The sequence below is a fragment of the Fukomys damarensis genome, unplaced genomic scaffold (assembly GCF_012274545.1).
Source record: "Fukomys damarensis isolate Sample0158 unplaced genomic scaffold, DMR_v1.0_HiC HiC_scaffold_17, whole genome shotgun sequence".
Lineage (NCBI taxonomy): Eukaryota > Metazoa > Chordata > Mammalia > Rodentia > Bathyergidae > Fukomys > Fukomys damarensis.
The window spans coordinates 79,034,702-79,059,166 of NW_022900929.1; the positions used below are offsets into that span (position 1 = coordinate 79,034,702).

General features: G+C 52.2%; 1 non-coding gene across 1 annotated transcript; it reads left to right on the forward strand.

Moving 5' to 3' along the window:
* The first annotated feature begins 1,411 nt into the window (after positions 1-1,411).
* On the forward strand, positions 1,412-19,219 carry LOC104872504. The gene is made up of 3 exons (XR_002025886.2): positions 1,412-1,544; positions 18,249-18,886; positions 19,051-19,219. It is a non-coding gene; the product is annotated as an uncharacterized LOC104872504 (transcript).
* Positions 19,220-24,465: the final 5,246 nt, after the last annotated feature.

Here is a 24,465-nt window from a genome sequence, read left to right on the forward strand (position 1 = left end):
ACTGGGGATCGAGCTTGGATCCTTGTGCTTGCAAGGCAGGCAGCAGCACCACTCTTAGCAGGTCTTTTTAAAGGTTGCTAAGGGCTGGGGATGTTTCTCAGTGTGAAAGCCTTGAGTTCAACCCCCAGCACCTCCCCAACTGCTCCAAATTTCTGAAAAAGGTTGTACCTTCTTGCAGACTTTTAAAACTTGATATTGGGTACATTCCATTTTAAGTTTAAATAATTAGAAAACATAATTTCTAGATATTGTAAATAACCAGCATCTTCATATTAACCTGTTAAGGGATTGTAAAAAATGTGCTCAATGTACTCCAAGTGCTGTTGTGGTACAACACCCGCTACTGTCCACATAAAGATGGCAGAGCAGGGCCGGCTTAAAAACTGGCAACGTCACGTTGCTTTTTCTCCCTGAAATGGTGTCTGTACTTGGCTTCACCCACAGAACTTTCACTGCATGTGTGCTCTTACCCTCGAAAACGTGACCAGCCCATCATAACTACAACCAGAGGAGGCACAGCAATAGAAAATGAAATTACAGGATGACCCCAGTGGCTATACATCTCCAAGCACTAAACATTTTCATCCAGAGCGAGTTATCGCTTTAATTACTTTGGTGTCGCGTCAAATATCAAAACGTCAATAGATACTTATCAAGCCTAAAAAGCAGAGCTGTCTTGGAAACGCTGCCCTGCAGGAGGCTGGGAAGAGCGGTCGTGGTGCTTTGATGGGAAGAAAAAGCATGGCTCTGTGATGCCTCTGGTCCCTGTTTGACCGAGGAGGTTCAGCGCCCAGCACGATGTGTCACATGAAGGTTCTTCAGGGCCAGGACACAGCCCTGAGCCGGAAGGCAGGGGTGTCACCGCCTTGACCTTACGAGTCTTCCCAGGAAGGTGTGTAAAGTCTGTGTAGAGAGCAGGTGCTGAGCCCAGGAGGGGTCTGGGTCTGTAAATCTGCCCCCTCCAAAGCCTCCTCCTCTGCACATCTTGTAGAAAGTCTCTGGACTTTCAGAGTGTGTTCCCCAGGTTGAATCCTGCTCTTCGTTTTTAAAATTCTTATCAGCCCATGTTTGCGGTACATATGATTCCTGGTGTGGAGTTGGTGCATGCACAGAACGCGTCTTTATTCCTTTTTTCATCCCCTTTCCCTCCCCTCCCTCCATCTCTTGGTCCCCTTCCCATTTGAGAAAGATCTGTCTCCCTACTTCCTATCATCTGCCTTTTATTTTGCTCTTTAATTTTGGATTTCTCCTAGAGGAGAAACCATCTGATATTTGAGCTTGTGTGTCTGATTTACTTCACTTAACACTGTGCTCTCAAGGTGGGTCCATTTACCTATCAATGACTCCGACTTCTTTACTGTAGATAGCGCTCCATTGTGTGTAAATAATTACATGCTCTTTATCCATTCATCTGTTGATGGACATAGAGGCTGCTTCTAAGACTGAATCCTGCTCTTCTACAGGAGTAACAGAGATCCATGGAATTAAAAGAATTGTCATGGCTTAGATCTACAACGTCACCCAGAAGTTTCCTGTGTTCAGAGGTAGGGCTTCTGAACTGGATCATGGCGCACTCTACATCAGTGGGCGAATCCATGGACGGGTTCATGGCCGAAGGCGCTGTCAGGAGGTGGGGCTTGGTTGAAAGAGGTGGGTCACTGGGGGCATGTGTTTGCAGGGTGCATCTCCCTCTCTGGCTCCTCCCTTTCTGTCCATTTCCTGGCTGGAACAATGTGAGCAGCTTCCCTCCCCACAGGCCCTTCCATCCTGCTGTTTCTGCCTTTGGGCCAGACAACCATGGACTGGATTCCCCAAACTGTGAACCTGCCTCTTAGAACTTGTGGCTTCTAGTTAGGTGTTGTGTCTCAGCAGTGAGAAAGCAGACTGATACATTCCTTGGAAAGAAGAAAAAAGTTCCTGATTAAACAAGTCGAAAAACACTATTTAGCAAAGTGAAATAAATTCTTCACTGTGAGACTTTGAAGCATTTCTATGCTACATTAAGGTGTTTTATCGACACCCAGAGAGGAGTGTGTGTGATAGGCAGAGATCGGTCCCTCCAAAGATGTCCACATCTGCGTGCTGTGAGCATGTGGGCATCAACTGTGTGTGGCCAAAGACATGTTGCAAATGTGGTTAAGTGAAGGCTTGGCGGGGGGGTTATTCTGACTGTCCAGAGGGCTGGGTAATCACAGCACTGTTAGAAGTGAAGGAGGGAGGCAGGAGAGACAGCCAAGGTCAGGATTTCACAGCTGCAGGTGGAGGAAGAGGAATTCTGGGGCTCGGGAAGCTAGAAGAGGTGAGAGAAGGGACTCTCTGACAGGTTCCAGAAAGTCCCTTGGCTTTGCTCTTGAAATCGACCCATTTCAGGTGTTCGATCTCCAGAAATACAGGGTGGCAAATTAGTGTTTTCATCCACTAAATTGTGGTAAATTGTTATAGCAGAAATAGGAAATTAGTTGAGGTGAGAAGAGCATCACACAGCATTTTCCAAAGGGAAGACACCTGTAGTGTTCCGTTTAGTTCCCCACTTCCCTCACTTACTGGTCAGACAGACAGACAGACACACACACCTGTGCGCACATGAAGTGTCATTGCAAAATAACAGTGAAGTAAATTTTTAAAAATTATCATAGTATAAGACACATTTCTATTAATTGTGCCCCAAATTATCTCCCTTACTTTGAACACATCTACCCTCTCTCTTCAGTGCCTCTCCTTGCTCTGTCATGGCTGCCTCAATGTCCTCAATTGACTCAGAATATTTTCCTTTCTTGGTCACTGTGACTTTGGGGAAGAGCCAGGAGTCACACGGTGCCACACCTGGAGACGGCGGCTATCAGCACACAGCGTCGTGCTTCTGCAAGCTGCCCTTCTGTCGGACGGCGCTCGGCAGCAGCAGTCACTGTATTTGTGATCACACCTCGTAAAGACGCTTAGGAAAGAGCACTCCAGACTGCTGCAGAAAGTGGCCACAATGACAGGACGAGTGTGTTCAAAATGACGGGGGGAGTTTTTGAGGGGGATTCTCGGCAATGTGTTTTTACTATAAACATTTTTTAGGTGTAAACATTCACTATACATGTATCATGTCATGCAGCATGCATGGTGGGAAATAGTGGAAGGATTAAAATAAGTCAGTATAGTCTGGTCAACGAAACACACCGCGCCTAGATGGCCCCAGGGAGCAGTGGGAGAGGACCTGGCTCCCGCCCCACCCGATGAAAACAAGTGATCTGAGGCTCCGGTGCCCTGCGAAGTGGTCCTACTCAGATTTCCTGCACGTGGAGGCCTTGGCCTTGGTTTCCCCCAACCCTCTGCGGCAGCCTTCTGCAGGACCGAGTTGCTGGCCCCTCAGGGAGGGACACTGCAGGCTGGGAGAGGAGCATGGGAGCTAAAGTCGGGGTGCGTGTGACATCTGGGGAAAGAGGCCTAACTGGCGGACACAGCCTGTTGTGGGGAAACCAACACCAGGAGGGGTGTTGGGGAGACCTCTCGCTCCCACGTCCTCACTTTGGAAAAGCTCTGGTAACCATGTTTGAACAAAACCATTCTCCAGCCGGGAAAGGTGAGGGTTACTTATGCTCTCAGGATCGCTGAGAACCCGCAGCTGTCCCACAGCGCAGTGAGACGAGACAGCTGGAGCTGTGGCCCCTCACCCTGCGGGCAGCGCGGAGGGTTCCTGAGGCCAAGACGGACGCAGAGGCCGCGCCCAGGGCATGAGCTCCGTCAGGACGTTTGGAAAGGAAGCAAAGTTCCGAACCGGGCTGGGAGGACGGCAGGGGCAGCCTGTGCGAGCGGGCCCTTCACTGTGCCGGAACCCTGGGCCGGCCCGAGCTGCTGCTTGGAGAAACGATGTTGAGCCACAGTGCGAGCGATGCTTCCCGTCTCTCGGAAACACTCAGCTCTCTCGATGGTGACAGGACGCGCTGCTGGTGACCAACAGCAGGAAGATCTCACGAGGCTGGGTGAGGGGAGAACGGAGCCAGAGGAGCCTGGCACGATGATGTGGCGAGGACAAGGCAGCACGTCTGAGGGAGGTGGGGAAATGGGGACCGCAAGGACGCAGGCCCGCAGCTCCAGCATGGTCGGGCAGGGCGGAGGGGCCCAGCGCCCGCTCCCCTCGCTCCCAGGACTCGGACTTCTCGGAGCGCAGAGGGCCGCGTCAGGCTCGCACGCGTGCAGATGCCTGGTGACAGCAGATCGCACAGTGTCACTTCCCCTCCAGAGGCGGCTCGAGATGACGGCGGCCGAAAGCCCAAAAATATCAAGTAGAAGTTGAAAGAGGCCACGGCGCCCAGAGAAAAACAATCTGTAGTGCTGTTAGGGCAGGGGACACAGGGTACCAGGGGAGGCCAGGGCCGGGAGCCGAGAGGGCCCAGGCAGGGCACACTCGTGGCTCTGCCCCTGCTGGGCCGCACCTTCACTGTGCGTGGGCCGGGGACTTCAGACTGAGACCAGGCAGCCTCCGCTCAGCCGCCTCCTCCCTTCCCACTTCCTTCTCCCCCGAGTGACTGATGGGAAGAGGTGCTGGAAGGGAGGCCGGCCACGACAGTGAGGCGAAGTCGCCTCCTCTGCTTCACTTCCTGATTGCCCGGAAGTAGCTGTGGGGACTGACGACTAAGGAACCTTAAGAAGTGTTTAGAAATGTAATCCTAATATCTGTGGCTTCCAGAAAGACTGAGTTATTGCATCTTCAGGGAAGTCAAACTGGGAAACATTTTCCTTCCCTGGTGAAAAAAAATTTTTTTGCACACTTCTGGAATAGTAAAGAGAGAACCAGGAGCTGGGGGGGAGTAGAATGAAATGAAGTTGTCCCTTCGAATTAGGGACAAGCAAAACCTGGGTCTTCCCTTCCCCCCGGAGAAGTGATCAAAGCTTAGAAGCTTCTGGAAAACACTTTTTGCTGATCCAACTCCTTCACACCTGAGTTGGATGGCATTTTGGTGGGTGAAGAAAGACATTTAGGGTTACCATAAAGGGCGCCCACCGTAAAACTGGGATGACCCAGGAGGGTCAGCGAAGGGATGGCTTTTTCTGAGTGAGGGTGAAGCTGGCACAGCCTTGAGGCTGTCTTTGGGTCTGGCCTTTCCTTGACTGCAAAGGAACTAGACCCCCTGGGGGATGAGGAAAGTCTTCTAGAAAGATTCCCCGTGCAAGAAGCCAAGCTTTGTGACCCACAAGTGGGCTCACTGTGATTTAAAGGGCAGCAGCCTCTACCAGGAGCATTGGTGGGGTGCACAAAATCAAAATATTAGAACCTCTCTTTAGGTTCCCTTTCTGTAATGAGCTAATTTGAACTTTACTAATTTCCAGCACGCAGCCTGACCTCGGTCCCCACGTTGGTGGCGGGGCCCCTGAGGGTCGGGAGGGGCTCGCTGTACCCTCACTGGCTGCTCCCTCAGTTCTCCTTTATCCTGGGATATATTTATGTGCGCTTGGTTAAACAGATTCACCAATTACAGTACTTAGTGCTACTAAACTAGTGCTTGCAAAATGTACTGTGGTTCCCAAAGATTTCTGCAAGAAACAAAGCCAAGGATGGAAGCCAAGGCTCTAATTGGGCAGAACCTGCAGGGCTGACAGTTGTGCTCTCTGGCAAGAGCTTTTCCACAGCCAGACCGTGGGCTCAAAGTACTGATCCAACCAGATCTGATCACAGGAGTCATGAACATGTCAACAATTTTAGGAAGGTGATTTCCGCCACATTCCTTCCTCGCCTGGAGTGGACGTTCCCCGAGGGGGTGGGAAGCCAGGCAGTCGAACACGCAATGGTCCTGGTCTTCAGCTGGTCCCCGGGTGACGGGAGAGCAATAAGGAATGGCGCCGGTGGCTGTCCAGGGACTGGGTGAGCAGGAGGACTGTGGGATTTCTTTTAGCTCGGAGACGGGGTTGGGGGCATGACAGCGCCACCCCTGAGTGTGCAGGAGAGGCCAGTGCGGGGCAGGAAAATGAGTGAGGCCTGAGCACCAGGTGCCCAGCCCGCCTCGCAGGGCATCTCACCCTTCCTGCCTTATCTGACCGGAGCATCCGTTCTCCCACGCCAGCCCCCTCCTTTTCCAGGAAGAACAGAGATGGGAAGATGGGCTTGCTGAAACAGTTAACGGGTTAGGGACTCAGAAAGAGAACCAGGCTGTTCCTTCAAAATGCAATTCCCTCCTCGGCTCCTTAAGGAGGATTCTTGCTTTCCTTTAGAGTCAGGCTGATTTATAGACAAAGCAGAAGATGCCGTCATAGAACACACACAAGCCACTGCCCAGAAGGAACTGTTCTTAGTATTTTTCGCTCAAAGACAGAGGGAGGGAAAGCTCTCTTTGTTTTTAGCTCCCTCTCTTCTGCTCCTGCCCCTTCAGATCAAATCGCTCTCTGGATGACGATGTCTCTAGTCCGGGCCCTATTTTCACATTTTTGCCTCATTGGATGAGGACAAATGCATAGTCATTAAATGCTCAGACTTTAAGCACCTAGCAGGTGTCACTGCCCAAACCCTTCTGCAAGTCTTCACCCGCCGCCACACGCTCCTGATGACCTGGCCATCCGGTTGCTTCTGTGAGCGCATCACGTCCATGCTCCCCGCGGAGGGGCACTGAAGTCCCTCCCGCTGTCGCACACACACCACAGCCTCCCAGACGCCACACCCAGAACGCGCCGCCAAGCCCTGCGGGGGCGGGGGGCTGCCAAGGACTCATTTTCACTCCCAGCAGCCGCAACGGGGCTCTGCTTCCTCATCAACACTTCAGATGGTTCCACGTTGAATTTTTGCCAGGTGGAGAGGTACAAAGTGGGGTCTGGCCTTAATGAGCAATCCCCTGACGGCTAGCGCGATTCGGTATGTTCTGTGTTTGCCGAGTGTTCAGGTTTTTCTCTTCCACGAATCCACGTTCATTTAATGGACTCCTATTTCCCTAATTAGTTTGTACATCTTTACCTTGCTAACTGGTAGGGATTTTTATATATTATGGTTTCTCATTCTCTGCCGATCCCATAAGTAGTGACTATCTCCTTTCCTGATAAGTAGCAGCACTTTTTTTTCCTATTTTTATTATATTTTATTTTTTTGAGGCAGCGTTTCACTGGGTAGCCCAGTCTGGCTTCAAGCTCACAGCAATCCTCCTGCCTCAGCCTCCCGAATGGCATCACTTTTTAAATTCATATGGTGTCTTTAGTCACACAGAAGATTTAAATGCTAACTAGTCACAGTTATCAATCTTTTCATTGGTGGCCGGCAGTTTCTTTCTTGTTTTAAAAATTCCTTTTCAGAGCCGTGCGTGGTGGCACACGCCTGTAATCCCAGAACTCAGGAGGCTGAGGGAGAAGGATCGCTGTGAGTTCGAGACCAGCCTGGGCTACATAGTGAGTTCCAGGTCAGCCTCAACTACATAGTGAGACCCTGTCTCAAAAAACCAACCAACCAACCAAACAAAAAAACCAAACAAAAAACAAAATATTCCTTTTCAGCCAGAAGGTAATTAAAAGAGTCTCATATTTTCCAGAAGTTTTAAGGTTTTACTTTTCACATTTAGGCCTTTAATCCAACTGGAAGGTATGTGTACATACTGTGTAAGCCTGAAAATGTTTCTCCTCAGTTTATCCTGCTGCTACTGCTCTGTTCGCGATCCGTCCTTTTTCAGATCAAGTTCCCATATTTCATGGGCCTGTTTCCGAGTTTTTATTTCATTCGACTGGTCTATTGGTCTACTCAGTTCCAAAACCATAAAGCCTTAGATACCAATACTTAGAAGTCATGACAGCCTAAAGGGAAGACCCCTGGATGCTGCTCAGAAATTGCCTTGACTATTAATTATTCTTGCTGTTCCTGTTCATATTACGGTCCCTTCATCAAATGCCACCAACACCCTATGTTAATCTGAGGTAGACGGAACCTTCGTAGACACAACACGACATTGTCTCCCCACTTAGTCTAATCTTATCCTTTCCATGAAACTCTCACATGCATCCCGCCAGACTGCCTTTGAGGTACCTTGTAGCTTTGGTTGCTACTGCTGGTATAATTTCCTTTCTATCGCAGTTACTATATGGCTGCTCATGGACACATAAAAACCCAACTGGTTCCTGCTACTGAGAAAGTTTGGTGAGCTCTGCTAGGAGTCCCACGAGATCAAGTGAGGCATCATTTGGACTTTTTAACATACACAACCCAAGATACCTGTACAACATGACTTTTCTCCTATTTCTTTTTCCCACTTTATGACAGTGTTGGACAGTAACAGTGCTATTTGATATCCCTGTCTTGTTCCTAACTTCACTGGACTGTCTGTAAAATTTCCCCTCCATGTATGACACCTGCGGTGGGCCTTTGATGACTACCCTTTAGCAAATTAAAGAAACTTCCTGCTGTTCCTATTGTGCTAAGTACCTTGGCTTTTAAGTCCACTCTTGGCAGACTTCAAGTTGTTTCCAGTTTTCGCTGTGGAGTATCTGGGGTGGGGACCCTAGCTCCCCCTGCCTATGTGGGGACGGTGTCAGGATTCCCTCCTAATCCCCTTCCCAAAGCATGCGGCGGCCGGGGACCCTAGACAGGACCCCAGACTCACATCCCCGGCTCTGTCCACCCCACCCAAGCCCCCACAGGAGCATGCTTGTCTAGAGACTGTCAGGAGACATGTTGAACTAGAAGCCAAAATCTAGCTCAGCTCACTCCAAGGGTGGCTTTGCTGCAGCCTGGCTGGCTAACGAAAGTCACAGGTGAGAGCCACACAGTCAGAAGCTGCCAGCCGGGTCCAGTGTGCTTATCCCTGGAGCTGAGGCCAGCCTAGGCGGAGGTGGCACTGCAGACAGAAGCCAGGGCCCCCTCCCGCTGTGAGCTATGGCCAATCTCCCGCTCTTCCCAGGGCAGGGGCCCCTCATGTTCATATTCTTCTTGGCCACATTGTGCTCGGCTGAGCCTTTGCACCTGGGGCAGAGTTCCAGGGAGTCTTTCTGCTCGGGAGCCACCCTGGACAGAGGTGTGTTATTCGCCACCTGCAGACTGGATCCAAGAGCTCAGCTGCCCTCCCATCTGCTCCGTGCTGCCCACCTGGCCCCAGAGCGGCAGTGGCAACCCCTGCACGCCCAGGCTTCCATTCCGTGGCAGCAGGGCCCTGCCCGCCCCATCCACACTGCTCCATACCCCCAGTGGTCTTAACTCTGTCTCTCTGGGTCACTCTCTCTACTGGCAGCTGCAAGCTGTCCTCTGCTACCGCAGGCCCTCAGCAGCCCAGGTTCACGCCACCAGACTGCTGACGAGAGCACTGGAGAGATGCCGCCCTCAGAGGCCTGGCGCCAACAGGGTAACATGTGAACTTAGTGAACAGACCAATGCAACGGAAATGCCTCAATTTTCAACGGGATGCTTCAATTTGGGGAGTAAAGAGACAGAATCTAATGCTAAAAAGCAGGCTATGAAATGAGCCAACTCCAGTCTCCGCTGGAAAGAAACAAACAAAATGTGGCCTGAGGCAATAGGTACAGAAGCCTACAGGAGTCTCTTGAAGAAGCTGTGTTAGATTAATTCATCATGAGGACAAATCATCAGCTTACTAAACACAGAAAAGGGAAAAAGAAAAGAAAAGCCCGGCTGTTATCTGTACTAGAGAGGTTGGAACACACGAGGAGGAAGAAACCAGAAGGTACTTCTGGATGGGCCGCGTTTGGCAGACAGTGCTACATTTTGCTCAACGTTCTATTTAGTTTTTAGAGTGAAATGTGGATTTTGTACAATGACATTTTGAGATTTCAGATGGGTTCTGGAGCAGCAGGTCATACCTTGCTTCTGAGATCCTAAACTATCTGCTGTAGTAAGATCGCTTTTCTTTGTGGATTTGAGTCGGGCCACGTCCTGGAGAGCTGCTGCTGTCACAAGTCACCAACCGGGCTGTGGGCTGTGGTGCAGACGGCCGCAGATGGTGCAGGCAGGATGGCCACTGAGGCCCCTGCATGTGGGCTCCTGAGCTCCACGCCAGCTCTCGACTCCGGCCACTGAACCAGCAGCAGGGAGCGAAGGGGACAACAGGCTCCGTTCCTCCCGTGTCCTCAGGGTGCTCCCTGCACCTGGCTCCCTGGCAGTTCCAGGAGGGGCCCTGACGCCCCACGCCCCTGGTACTGCTAACATGGGGCAGGGACGCAGCAATACATGGAAACCTCAACAAGGAAACCGTCACTGGTCGGCATAGTCCTTTCCCTGGCTTCCACTCCTGACTCGATGGGAACTACTGTCACCCCTGCCACAGAAGAGCTTTACTTCTTATTTGGTCGCTCAGTACATTTTACTGTAGAGCTCGCTTTTTGGGGTTTCATTGTATTTCTGGTTAGCAGGTATGGATCGTGCACATTAATGGGGTTCAGTGTGAGATTGCAAGACACACACACAGCATGCACTGACCAAATCCGGCTCCTTCGTAGCCCTTGGTGACCTCTAGTAATCATCAGTCTACATTCAGGTCAACTTTCACAAACTTCCTCGTATGAGACAGGATGTGGGCTGCACGTCTGTCAGTGTCTGGCTGATTCCACTCAGCACAGTGCCCTTCAGCCCCACCCGCATTGCTGCAAGTGACGGGGATTCATTCATTCTTCTTGATGGCTGCGTAACACTCCACTGAGTATGGATTTTCTTCTTCTTTTCCTTTGCTGATGGGCTCCCGGGATGATTCCGTACCTCGGCCATTGTAAACTTGGTGCAATAAAGTAGGTGTGCAGGCGTCTCTCTGGTATGTTGGTTTCGTCCCTCTTGGGCTGGCTGGGTTATCTGCAGTTCTGGCTTTCTGAGGAACCTCTGTACTGTTGTCTCCATATGGGTGCACTAATGACATGAGAGTTCCTTCTCCTCCCCATCCTTGCTAGCAAGTGTTATTTCTGTTGTTTTCGTAGTAGCCACTCTAACATGGTAGTTTTTGACTTGCATTTCCTGGATGGCTGAGCCCTTGTCATATATTTGTTGTGTTTGTCGGCCAACCAAATGGTCTTGGAGTCGTCCCTGTGAAGTGTCTGGAAACGCAGGAAGGCATTTCCAGTGGTCACAGTGTGAGTGGGGGGCTCTGCAGGCTGCAGGGAAGATACACAATTCAGAACAAAGACCACTGGAGTCCCCCGTGAGACACACATGTCCCAGTCCTGGCTGAGCTGGTCTCCAGCAGCACGGGCCTGAGTAGTTTAGTTCGAGAATGTCCCCCAAAGCCTCATGTGTTCAGAGGTGGGTTTGTAAGGCGAGTGGATCCTGGGGGCTCTATACTCACCAGCAATTGGCCCACGGATGAGTCTGTAGCTAAACGTGCTGTTAGGAGGTGGGCATTTGGACACTGCAGGGTGCATCTGCCTCCTGAGTGGCTTCCTTCCCTCTCCACTTCATGGCTGCCACGAGGCAAGCAGCTGTCCTCCGCCAGGCTCTCCTGCCATGCTGTGTTTTCCTTGGAGCCCGCTGACCGTGGACTGAACTCACTGGAAACCGTGAGCCAAAGTAAACCTGTCCTCCTTTAAGCTGCGTTTTGTCCTGGCGGCAGGAAGTAACTCCTTCGGTCTCTGCCGCCCTTGCTCCGGCCCCTCTCCTCCAGCAGTGCCTTACGTGCCCTCGTGGGCTTCCTTCAAGGCCTCTCTGCTCTCACACCCTCCCTACAAGTGGGAGATGCCACCCCTCCCCGCATGCTGGTCCCTTCTCAGCAGGCACCCAGCCCAGCACTCCCTCCTGAGCCCCACCTACCCCTGACTGCTTGTCTGACCAGTTCAACAGGACTTGCGCACCTCTCACCCTCCGTGTGTCCCCAGCTCCACCCTTCTTAAGCCCTCTCCTTGCCTCACAGCCACACAGAAACCCGGGGCCACCTTCATCTTCCTTTTCTCCTTTGCCTCCCACATCTAATGGACATCAGATTGTCCGTTAGCTCCCAACTATCCCAGAAGGCATCTGCCTGCCTCTGCCTCACACGTGACCTCAGCTCACATGGGACCGCGGTCTCTCCTGCCCGATCACTCTTCCCGTCTCTGCCACACGGAGCTCAGGTTCTCCAGGAGGAATCTCACTAGCTCCCGGGAGCCTCTGGGAAAAAGCCAGGTGCTAGTGTGTGGCATAGGCCAGGCCACACAGCCAAGCCCTCACTTCTGCTCACCCGCTTCATCTCTGACCTCTCGGCCTCAGCCCACAGGCTGTTCTCCTCCGTCCTGGGCCCCTGCCGTACTTCTGCACACTTTGGCCCCCCCCAGCCCAATTCCAGCTCAGCCTTCCTGCGCCATTTGAAGGGATTTGTTTGTTTGGTTTTGTTTTTTTCAGACAGTCTCCTCATGTAGCCCAGGCTGACCTCCAACACATGGCAATTCTCCCGCCTCAGCCTCCATTCCTGGGATTACCACGCTCGGCCCCGAGGACTGGCGACCCCTGAGCAGTCTCCCCCTGCGGCCCTGGGCCTCCAACATACTCTTGTCGCGAGTCCTTGAGGTCAGGAGTTGCCATTGCTCATTCATTCGTGTCAGTGATGACTACCTGCTTCCTCCAGTCCCGTGCCCTCTCCCAATCCTGTGTCCTTTTCCACAGTTGCCAAACCAAGCTGCCAGCCACTCCTCAGGTTTTTTGGAAAGTAATACGGCTATGCTGCTTTAAACGTCCAATCGCCGTACAAGCTTATGACAAAACACAGAGCAGGCCCCGGCTCTGCCGACACAAAGCCTGGGAAGCCGTTTGTGCTGTTTCAGTGAGTAATCTCTACACTCACATCACGAGCGCGTCCCATCAGCCCTTGGTTTTATGCACTTCTCCTTCTCACTGTGGAGGGGAGGATAGAGCTCTCTCGCCAGTCACTTCTCCTCCCACCTTCCGCTTGGCTTCTCTCTCGGCGCTTGGCCAAGTCACACTCGGCAACCACAGACTGTGACGTAGGCATCATTCGCCGCTCAGTATTGCAGTGTTCTTCAACTCCCAGGACGGCTTCCTTTCCTATTCTGTTTTCCCAGGAGTTAATGCTGTTCGCTTATTGTTTGGTTGGCTCTCTGTCTAGAGCCATTTCACTCCCAAAGCAGAAGACAGAGTTCTTCTGCATAGGTTCAACACATCAACTACTTGACGGCTTCCGTTTTCTTCCCTCGATCCTGGGAGCCTCTGGCCCCTTCTCCCTTGCACCTTGACGTCCCCTTGCTCCTTTGTGCCTTCTCCCCACATCTGCCTCTCCTTCCTGGGCCTCGAGGCTTCTCTGTTAACTTCTCCCATTGTACTGCAGCTCTGTGTCTAGTAGGCTGTCAGCAAACTACCTTAAAGAGCCAATGTAAAGGGCCAAAGGCAACAGAGACCAGCGTGTAGGGCCTTCGGTGAACACTTAAAGAGCAACATTTAAAACTAAACACAAAAACAAGCAGCAAGCTGCAGTGAGTCTGGGCACCCAGAGCTGGGGGACCCCTGAGGAAAGGGACATGGGAGGCCATTTCTTTGCCATCCAGCGTGTCTCAGGGTGACCTTATCTACTTGCGCACCGGCTAGGTGCTCTGATGGCCTTGGTGCTGCGCGTCAGAATCTGGCACCATCGGGAGGCACTGGCCCAGCACGGCTGGGTCTCCTCTCGGGACCAGTTAGAGAACTAGAACACTGGCGAGGACCTAGTTTGTCTCTCTGGACATTTTAAAGATTCCCACTCTCTGAGGGTGGCACAGTACTGGGTATTTCACTGCCTCGCTGCCTGGGGTGCCCAATGCTTGCGGGCAGGCAGGCACCCAAGGCCAAGAGCTTTCCTGGAGAGAATTCCTGGGCCCAAGCCACTGCTGGGAAAAGGAGACGGGGTAATGGAGCAAGCTGGGACCAGGACCGGGCAGGCAGCGAAGAAAGGGGTGGCTCCTGCAGTGTGGGCAGAAGGGAGCGGACCTGCTGGGGAGTTACAGTCTTGCAGGTTGGGAGCAGCCACCTTCACATGGACAGGCCCAAGGCAGCCAGGGTACAGTGACAGTGACAGGCTGCAGGCCAGGTGGCTCTAGAGAATGGGCCTGTCCTCCAGCGCCCCTGACATCCTGAGTCCTCTCCTGGCCTGGATGCGGTTTGGATGATGTCCCTGAGTTGCCACCAACTTAGCTCCTCTGACCTGGGCCACTCTTACTCAGTTATGACAATTTGACAGAGGCATTTTGTTTGTTTGTTTTTTCTAAGACAGGGGATCAAATCCCGGGCCTTTACAGACATGCCCGGCCCCCTTCTTTTTGGAGACAGAGTCTCACTAAGTTGCCCAGGTTGGGCTCAAACTTTTGATCCTCCTGCCTCAGCCTCCCAGAGTGCTGGATTACAGGTGTGCACCATATGCCCCACTAGAGATATTTTTATGTAGAGCATTTTTCATTTTTTCTTTGAGGTACTGAGGATTGAGCCCAGGGCTTCATGTGTGCCAGCCAAGTGCTGTCCACCGGGTGATATTCACTACCTGGTGGACATCTGGAATGACATTCCTGGACAGCCCTGGCCTCAGCCCCCTGGGGTCCTGGGGGGAGCTGCCCATGCACTGGCTACACTTGCTTACTGTAGGACCTACTGCTTTCCACCCTTAGCACAATGTCCACTTTCTCCAAGGACACACTCTGATGAGGAGCTGAAGGAGGGAACTGCGGGATTCTATCAAGGCTTTTCAAAGTGCAAGGAGGGGTCTTCTGGAAGGGTAAACATGAATAGCCTCACATAACTTCACATATGCAAAGGGATAATAAAAATATTTTTCTAATTTTATTTTTGGTTACTTCTTTAAAATTTTTTACTAGTCCATATTAGGACTACATAATGATTCTATTCATCATGGGGAGTACTTAAGAATCAATGTAAGCCAAAAATGTAGACAAAATCCTGGCAGATGAGAACACCTATTACCAAGGGTGACTGAGGATGATTTAAAATAGGTTAAAAATGCTGATAAGTGTGAGTCTCCACAGGGAGCATTTCTTTTCTCTGGGCCTCTGCAGGCTGGGCACTGGGGTGCAGGAGGGGAGGTGGGAACACTGATTCCCAGCTCCAAAATGTACAGGAAATCTTAGAAATCAAATAATCTCCGCTTAATTCCTCCAGAAATGGGTAGACATCATACTTAAAATCACACAACTCCTTGATAAAGAATTATTCATTTTTTGGGCCAGGGATTTAGCTTAGTGGTTCCGCTGCCTGCCTTGCAAGCACAAGGACCAGAGTTCGATCCCTGGTACCAAAAAAAGAAAAGAAAAGAAAAAGAATTATTTTTTAAAATCTTTTATTTTAAAAATATATTTTTGGTACTGGGGATCAAACTCAGGACCTTGTACTTGCAAGGCAGGTGCGGTGCCACCGAGCAAAATCACCAGCCCAATAAAGAATTGTTTTTGGTACATCTTTTTTTTTTTTTTTTTTTTTTTTTTTTTTTGGTACCGGGATCAAACTTGGGTCCTTGTGCTTGCAAGGCAGGCCACTGAACCACTGAGCTAAATCCCCAACCCAAGAATTGTTTTTGGAATGATGGATATATGTTGGCGGTACAGGACCTAAAAGCTGCTAATCGTGTTTTAAACTTTTTTTTTCTTTTTGGTACCAGGGATCAAACTCAGGACCTTGTGTTTGCAAGGCAGGCAAGGTGCCACTGAGCTAATCCCCTGTGCTAAACTTTTTAATGTTATTTTTTTCCTTGTTTTTTTTTTTTTTTGCCCTATTTTACTCTTCCCTTTTTTATTAGTTAATATTTGTGTTACACAATAAATACAATCGTTGTGGGGAACTGGTATATATACATCTAATTTAAAAAGCAGCTGAAAGTCAAAGGATATACTCAGGAAAGTGAGAATGAAGATGCTCACGTACAGGAGGGGGTCTAGGAGAGGAGGGCTGCCCACGCACTCACACGCACGCACACACGCACACACACGAGGAGTGAGGGCCCCTCTGCCCATGCTGTCTAAGTCTCTCGATGTCCACGGGCCCAGCGCAAAGGGGACTCCAAGCGCTGAGCAGGAAGAAGCCCTACGGGGATCAGGGAGCGGGGAAGGAGGAACCGGCCGCTGGGGGCGGGTGCGGCAGGGAGCTGGGCGAGACTTCTGCAGAGGCTGCTGGACCACATCCGGTCTGCTCGCTCTTCACCGTGCTGGGCACGGAACCCAGGGCACAAAACCTGTTGCCACTGACCTGCACCACCAGCCCCTCTGAGCTGCTTTGAAAAGAACATTTCTTTCCTTTCTTCCTACTTTCCCTCCTTCTTTCCCTTTCTTTTCCTTCTCCTCCTTCTTTTCTTTTTCATTCTTTTGAGACAAGGTCTAGCTATGTAATCCAGGCTGGCCTCAAACTCACAGTGATCCTCCTGCCTCGGCCACTCTAGTCCTGGGATTATAAGCGTGCACCACCAAGCCCAGCCTTGAGAGAACATTTCTTACTGAAAGTCATGAGCACTTACGGAGGAAAAATCTAGAAGAACAGTAGAAAGGAAGAAATTAAATCTACCAGTAACCTCACCAAGTAGGATAGTTTATTTTGTTTGAGCATCAGAGGACAATCTCTTAAGTGGGCACGAGAGGGAGAATTTCTCCTCTACTCCATATACTGAGGAGTGGGTGTACAGGAGGTGTGTGTGTGTGCGTGTGTGTGTGTGTGTTTACACATACATTTATACATATACATATTCTCAAAGCAAAACTATGATCACAGATTACTGAGCTTTCTTCGAAAACAGCATCACAGCGTAAGCATTTCCCTGTATCATGAAATGCTCTTCAAATTAATTTTTCTTAACAGTGGAATAATACAATAATACTGGGGTTTACAAACACTGTGTTTGCAAACAGTTCACTTCGCAAACAGATGCTAGGCAAAATTTTGCGCCTGCTCTTGAACTGCACCTTGAGTGACAAACTTGACCATAGACAAGTATCTTCCCTGGAACCGTGGAACGAAACCAGAGGGAGAACTGGGATAACGCTGTATTCTTTTGTGCGAAAATGTCCTCATGCATTTATTTCATCTTCGGGAAATGGTTGGCTGAATGTTGAGATTATTTGTTTTGGCTGGAAACTGAGTTCTTTTCTTTCACCCCCACCAGTAGCCTGTGGGGCAGTTTTAACCAATGAAAATGTGCTGCTCACTATACCTGGGGTAACTGAATCTCTTGGAATTCATTTTTTCCTTGTAAAAGGGACTAACAATACCAGCTTTATCACCTCCATCCCGCTATGAGCTCCTGTGTGCAGGACACTTCGTTGTCCTCAGGAGTTCCCTTGAAGAGATTCCAGTGGCTGTGGAGGCCACCAGCAGGGCTGGGAGGAGGAAGGGCCCGGGTGTGGGTGTGCCAGGGTCCCTGGAGCAGGAGATGCCCAGGCCCCTGTGGACCAGGCCTCCGTGGGCCTCGTGGGGATCTCTAGCTTTGTGCTGTGAGAATCAGTGGACTTTTCCAAAAGGAAGTGTTTTGTCAGAAAAGAGCAAGGCCCAGGGCTCCACCCGGGGGACACAGGAAGGAGAAAGGTGTTAATGAGGGGCACAGGAATAGCAGCTGAGGCAGAGGACAGGGAAAGCAGGATTCTATACAGGCAGAGAAGTCGGACATTTTTAAAAAGGAGGGTTAAGGAAATCCAGGTTGTTTCCCCCAGACACTGCTCTGGGTTCTCTAAAAGGGTAATCTCAGCTCTGCCTGCCTCATTCCACGTTACTGAGAATCACTGTCACAGTTGGGAATTATGAAGTTAAATCATAAAGATAGAGAGGCCTTACATGGATGAGCTAATCATTTCCCAGTTTCCTTACAATAAAAACAAGATGAATCTGAAGAAAAATAAAACATAATTGGAAAACTGAGGCCATTAATTGTTTCTGGATGCTAAAATCTATAAGAGCTCAGAATAAATTAACCTTTGGAGTTGTCAGAGTGCACCCTAAAGCCTGCTGGATGCCCCGGGAGTGTTCTTAACACTCAGGGGTCTGAGGGCTGCAGAGGCTGTGGAAGGTGTGGCCTGGGCCTGGAGCTGGGGAGGCTGTGGCAGGCTGACCTCTGGTCCATGTGCCCAGGACGGATAAAGCAAGAGAGGAAAAGGGAGCAGGGGCAGAGGGGCAAGAACACAACAGAAGGTGCCAGCCCGAAAACAAGCAGGGACCATTGGACACCTCGATGCCTGGAATGACTGGTTTTTCACCACTTATATCTGTTTTGGGAAAAGGCTGGAGGGAAAGGATGCAGCCCCTGCTCTGGTTCTGACACTGTCTGACAGTGCAGGTGGCTGTGCTCGCGTTCCAGATGAGGGCCCTGTCTTCGTACAGCCTCTCTCCTCCAGGGAACCCCTCCCATCTCTTCCAGCTGCCCAGGACTCTCCTCTGGAGAAGCCGTCTGTGCTCAGATCAGCCTCATCTCCTTGGCCTCCCGTCTCAGAATCCCGCACTCCTGCAGTTGGAAATACTAAGTCAGTGCTGGAAGCCCACGCCCATCCCCTGGCTCTGGGCTTGGGGCCGAACCCTTCTTCCTGCTCGCTGTGGGCTGAAAGCAGCTGTTCTCTCCCAACCTCTTCTGAACCTCAGTTGCCAATATTGCAGTCCCGGGGGGCCCCTCAGGAGGCGGGGGGCATGGGGACGCCCTAGCGCACCCTCCCAGGACTGGGTGAGCGCCGTGTGGGCAGTGGGTTTGTAGTGGGGCTGCCCTTCCTGCTTGTCTGTCCCCCACACGCCTGCCTGTCATCCACGTCACCAACTGGCCCCAGATGTTGGTGCCCTCAGCCTCTAGAACTGTGCCCCAAAGAAACGCCTTTGCTTTATAAATAAACCAGTCTCAGGTATTCTGTGACCGTAACAGGGAATGGACTAAGACACTTCAGTACCATCTTCACCAGCCCAATCGAGAGCCAGGCCAGCCCATCCTTGCGTGCACGTGACAGCAGCAGTTTCTCAGCACCCACTGGGTCCTCTCGGAGCTCCAGAGCCCTGAGTAACTAAGGAGAGCCAGTGAGTGGTGCTTTGGCTCAGGTGTGGGAGTGGGGTGGGGGTGCAAAGCCGTATGCACTGATCTATAAGGGGGGTCCCCAGGCTCACACCCGCCATGTGCCAGTGGCAAGACCTGTGGCCCTGAGTGTCACTGAACCCCTCAGTGCCTCTGTTTTCTGCCCTAGAACATGGGGCTCTTTATGAAGGTAGCCCAGAGCTGGCCAGCATGGACTAAATACCACAGAAGCAACCAAGGGGGTCCCTAAGACACTGTACGGCATAGCTAATACAAAATAAACGATGAAAATGTAAAACGTCACTGAGCTCTTACACTGGTACCAGCTCTCTGGGGTGAGGCTCCGGCCCGTGCAAGTCATCCTCACGGTTTCTCCTTTTGTTTGCCACAATTCTTAAAACCGCAGTTTCTCTTGCTCTTTGCCTGATCCCAGTCTTTCTCCCTTACTTCCTCAATCTTATCCGAGGAAACCAGGGAAACAGCTGCTGCAGATGGACCTGTCGCTTCCCTCCTCTTTTTGTTTTGAGACAAGGCTCAATATGGAGTCCAAGCTGACCTGCAACTTGCTATATAGCCCAGGCTGGCCCCGAACTCAGGATCCTCCTGCCTCAGCCTCTGGAGTGCACCACCACACCTGGCTACCTCCCTCCTTCATTCTGTTCTTTGTTTACCTTACCAGCAGAGCCCAAGGGCCTCAGTCAGGAACATGAGACAAACCTGTTCACCAGCATCAGCACTTTCCAGCATTTCCTGCCTGCTTCTACTATAAAAATGTAAACTGGAGCCACACACAGTGGTGCAGGCCTGCGATTCCAGCACAGTGGTAGGCTGAGGCAGGGGGGTTGCAATTCTGAGTGCAGCTTAGCAAAATCCTGTCTCAGAATAAAAAAGGGGAGGGATATAGCCTCAATCTAAAGGCGCTAGGTTCAAACCCCCATATTCAAATAAAAAAGAAAAACATAAATATTGCTAAATGCTTCCTGTCAGGACTACAGCAGTTCACAGAAAGCATATTTTACTTCTGAAACAGAACCTAGCAGCCAGGGGCTGTCCTGTGGTTTCTCCACAGTTTAAAGCAATATCGGACACCGTCAAAGTCTCTCCTTTCACCCTGCCGGAGAACTAAATTACAGAACCCTGGTTTCTATTAGGGTGTGTCCAGCACTTTCTGTGCTGCCAAGCCTTCCAGCTTTACAGTCTGCACACTGGTGAATTTTCCATGAACAGGCTCAGCTCAAATTTATTCCCAGGAAATGGTGCTTGGGAAACCCAATATGAACGTGAAGATTGCTCTAAAGTCGCACAGAATGTGTGCCATGCAGTTGCCTAAAAAGAACATTTCTAATGTGAAAAAAAAAATGCATTTTTATGCCTTAATAGAGGGGTGGGTGAGGGTATTCACTCTTCTTACTTTTTTCCGAGGGAGGTGTTGTGGAAAGTTATTTACAAATTGCACTTCTCTACCTTTTCTTTTCTTCTTTCCTCCCTCTTCCTCTCCCTCTCCCTACCCCCCTCCGTCCTTTCTTTCCCATACACGCTTGGTAAGTGCTCTACCACTGAGCTGTACCCACAGCCCTATCTTTTCATTTTTACACTTTGCAGACTACAGCCCAAACACCCACCTACACAGGCATTTTGCATAAAGATTTGGAAGCCAAAAGACTGAAAAACAAAACAAAATTATTTATATAGTGTCTTTACAGAGATTTAGACGTGGATTCAAATGGGAGCCGATGCAACTGACGGAAAGGAATCCGTTAGAGAAAAGTGTTAACAGAAAGTGAGACTACGGTTTGGCTGACAAATGAAAAAACGGGGGCTATACTTTTTTAAAAGGAAAAAGAACACGGGGAAGACAACTTTATACACCGCACCTCCTCTCACACACAACCTGAAGGCTTTGCCCGAGAAGCCACCCCACCCTGCTGGGATTCAGTTGGGTAGGGTTTTCCTCTCCCTAACATGGCTACAAATACCTAGATCCATTTCTACCCAGTGCCTTTCTGGACACAGGTCAGCTGCTGTCCCCTTATCAGTCAGGATGGAGTCCCTGGTGCAGAACCGAGGCCACGAAAGTCACCTTCAACCTGGCAGCCTCCACTTCCCCAAGGAGGTCTCCATCAGGAGCAGCTCGTTAACCAGGCCCTGTGCTCTGTGGGCAGGCACAGCCGCTGTCCCCAGTGGAGTTCCCGCTGCTATCACACGGCTCCCGGAAGGAAGGGCTTCCTCCGGGGTAACCAGCCGGCAGGGGCACACTTCGCGCCAGCCCCTCATCCGAGGCCTGCACCAGAGGCTGGTCACCGAGCCCTCGCTCCACTCGGAGCATCTGAACGACGGTCTAGCTCCCGAGCTCCTCGTGGGCTTGGCCAGGCTGCGGCTGGGTCGTCCTGCAGCTCAGCTTCTCCCGCCTGGTGCAGTCCCTTCCTGTCCCTCTCCTTCCTTGGGTACTGATCCAAAAGAAGTTCTAAGCAAACCTTGTGTGCACTGACTGCCACCTCAGAGTCCGCTTCCAGGGGACACAATCTGTGACAGCATCTACCACACACTGAGCAAGCCCGGCCGCAGCCCTCCAGCCCTGCCCTTGGGGACAAGATGACACTGACCGAGACCAAGCCTTGCCCTGAGGGTGTTGACTAACAGCCCGGTGTGTGAATGACCCGTGCCTTTGCCGAGAACCCAGGGCAGAAGCAAAGCTGGGAGGTCAGACTCCTGCTGCAGTGGCCAAGGCTGCTGCCACCAGGGTCTGTGTCCACTCCCTCATCCTTCCAGGCCTGGAGGACAGAATGGGCTGCGTGCTCGCCTCTCTTTCCATTCCCACAACTCCTGACAGGGTCCAGGGCAGTGTGAGAGACGCTGAAGGAAAGCTTTGGCTGTTCAGCTCTAGAGGCCGAGTTTCCGGCTGCCCAGTTTCAGCGTCAAGTGCTCAGGAGGCCCCCCGAGGTTCTTGCTCGTGGACCACACCCAGGAAAACCTCGGAAGTTTGGGGAAGCACCAGACGCTCTCCGGGTGGTCAACAGCGTGCAGCGTGGCCAAGGCAGGCGGTGCACATGTGCACAACAGGAAGGGAAGTGGGAAGGTGACTTCTAGCCAGGTGGTGCATCACCCCCAGGCAGGCCCGCCCTCGCCTGGCCTGTCCACCAGCATCCATCTGTCTGCAAGGGTTACTCAACAGCCGTGGGAGCCAGCAACCCTAACCTCACCACCCCCAGAGCCCGCGCACCTGCAGTCTAAGGAAAAGACCCTGACCCAGAGCATCGCTGCCAAGAATACCCAGAGGACGCGCTGTGTCCCCTGCTCTGCCCTGCCTCCCGGGCCTCTCCACACGGCCGCCCTCACCCAACTCCACATGCCACTGTCTCCTTCTGCTCTCCTTCTCCTCCCCTTGCTTTCTACAATCTGCCACCAGCTTCTGGTGTTGATTTCTCTAAAATGCCATCTTTCCTCTTCTGCCTCGGTGCTGCCATCCCCTCCAGTTCCTGCCTTTCCCCGTCGCCGCGGGGGGAAGCGTCAGAAATCTCAGCTCTCCCCTGGCTGCGCCTCTGTGCAACCATCCTGGGGGTTCCCCAAGTTTTTCAGACCTCCTTAACCTCAGCCTCCTGTTTCCCAGGACCCCTCCTTCGCTGCTCCCCACCAGCTGCCTTTGCCCAACCCAGTTCTGACCCCGAATGTCACCCTCCTCATGGCCACTCACGGGCTCTACCTGTCTCTTGTCACTTTGTCCACATGGGGAGCCAGGACGGGGGTGGGGCAGGAAGGGCAGAGCGAGAGGTCTGCCACCTTCCCGGCTCTGCTCGCTCCCGGGTCCCCCGCCACACATGGACCTCTGTTCTGTGGCCCCTGCCCGGGCCCAGCCCCGGATGCCCATCCTCTGGACTCTGTCCGACCCTGCCCATGGTGGAAGCTTGCCTGCCCCCGGCTGGGGAGCCCATCCTGGTGTCCCAGCCAGGAGGCAAACGCTGACACTGTTGACAGTCGCATCCCTGTTGCTCCTTGGAACAGACTCTCAATCACTGAGTTAAAACGCCACACTCCGGGATTCCTGGAGCTGGATGGATCGTGGGTTTGCCGAGGAAAGCTTGCCAAGTTGGGTGTTTGGAGTGAGTCCAGGGTTCCACAAGCCCTGCCTCTTTGCTAATCATGGAGAGAAGCAGAAGACGATGGAAAGAGAGGGGGCTGCAGGCAGCAGAGTCGCAGAAGCCTCCCCCTGTGCTTTCTAAAACACAAACCCAGGCACAGACTCCACCACTAGCCCTGCCCTTCCGCCTTCTGCTGCTGCAGGTGTCTATGAGACCTGCGCTGCACGGTGGGGAGGTCTCAGGACACTCTCGAAGCAGGGATGGTGAGAAGTCAGTGGTCTGGGAGACAGGTGACCAGGAAGGCGACCCGTCACGGGAGCAGGGGAAGCGAGGAAGGCACCTGTCCCAGTGCAGGCTGCGGGAGGATGGGGTGGAACCTCCCCGACCTCCCCCCAGGAAACCGGAAGCCCCTTCCAAACACAAGCGCTCTCCACCCCCACGGAGAAGGCGAGGGAGGATTGGAGACAGATCTCAGCAGGAATCAGGAACGTGCTAACCACGGCGGCGTCACATCTCACACAGGCCCAGTGCTTCAACTCCCTGGCTCTGTTATTTAGTATTCTCACAAATAATCTAAGCTAATGACAACCCAAGCAACAATTCCCCTATAACTGCTCACACGTCACCCAACCCTCCTTAGCCCACGGAGCGCTCCCTCACCCCATCCTACAGGGAAACTGAGGCAGGAGATGTTAGTTCACTCCTCCGTCAGGTGGAGACTGAAGCTAAGGTCTCTTAAAATAGCAAGGCCCAACTAGTGGCTTTTGCTCAGCTCTAAAGCCCAGGGGATCTGACATCACGGCTTCCTACCAGGTAGGGGCGTGCAGCACACGCGCCTTCACACCTGCTCCACGGCCTGCCCCGGTCACAGACCGTCCACCCGGAGAGATACAGAGGCCAGGTCTCTTGTAGGGACAAAGGTCAAGCCCTAGGATAACACACTTGTCACTTCTCCTGCACCTGGACGGCCAAGAGATCCATTTGACACTTGACAGGAGGCCTGGGAAGCCCGGCGGAGACTCGAAGCCCGCCCCGCAGGAGAACAGAACCAAACGCAGCAGGCAGGCCAAACACCAGCAGAACAGTTTGTACCATAAGTGAAAGTAACTGCTCACCTCGCACAGCAGAGGGTAGAGAGGCAGTGGCGAAATGCAAACAAATGTGAACGCTCCGGAGAGGCTGCCCGCCAGCTGTCGGGGTGCCCGGTCCCCAACACCACGGAGGGGGAGGAGACTGCGGGGCGGGGCGGAGGAGCAGGGCCCGGAGCAGCTTGGTCCCCCACTTAGGGGACCGTGCACCCTCAGGCCTGTGGGCTCGCGAGTCTGAATACACAGACACACACCCCACAGACCTGGGTCCGCGCCCCCCGGGAACTCCCGGTTCGGGTCACCAGCAAGGCGGGAGGCTGTGCCCCTCGCACCCACACCCACGCGCGGCGGAGCCCCCGCACTGCCATCCTTGCTGTCCCGCCCGGTTCTTCCCACGCGGAGCTGCGTCCGGCCCAGTGC